The sequence below is a fragment of the Eimeria mitis genome, genomic scaffold, assembly GCF_000499745.2.
Source record: "Eimeria mitis Houghton genomic scaffold, Emh_scaff95, whole genome shotgun sequence".
NCBI classification, from domain to species: Eukaryota; Apicomplexa; class Conoidasida; order Eucoccidiorida; family Eimeriidae; genus Eimeria; species Eimeria mitis.
The window spans coordinates 13,023-13,479 of NW_013577015.1; positions in this window are offsets into that span (position 1 = coordinate 13,023).

Genomic DNA, 457 nt, shown 5'->3' on the forward strand with positions numbered 1-457 from the left:
CACTGAGGTCGCATCTCATTAGAATCCGGTTTGATGGCAACTGACGGTTCCTGATTTAACTAGCATTTCTGGCGTGTCGTCGACACTGGAGAACGCAGTATTTTGCATGTAAGCATAAGAAGGCTTGTCGCGAGCAATCATGCGCCTGCGATACGGTTATCTGGTCGCTTGTAGTGCGCATGGTGTAGTACATCTGTTTATTGAGGGAAACAGTGGGCAGTAGGCTTCAAGACATTGTGTGTCTGTTGTTCTTTGGGAGGTTATCGACAAAGCAAGTAAGGGGCAAGCTGGAATGGCTGCCGATGAACACCATAGCCATGTTAGTCGCACGCATACAGCTTGTGATCACAAATGCAAGAGCTTGCTTGTCCCTGGGAAAAAAAATTCTGGGCGTTGAATATGGAGGGGCAGAACCAGTTCAGCGGCTACAGCAAGAGCCGCGCTGCCGCCGATGAAT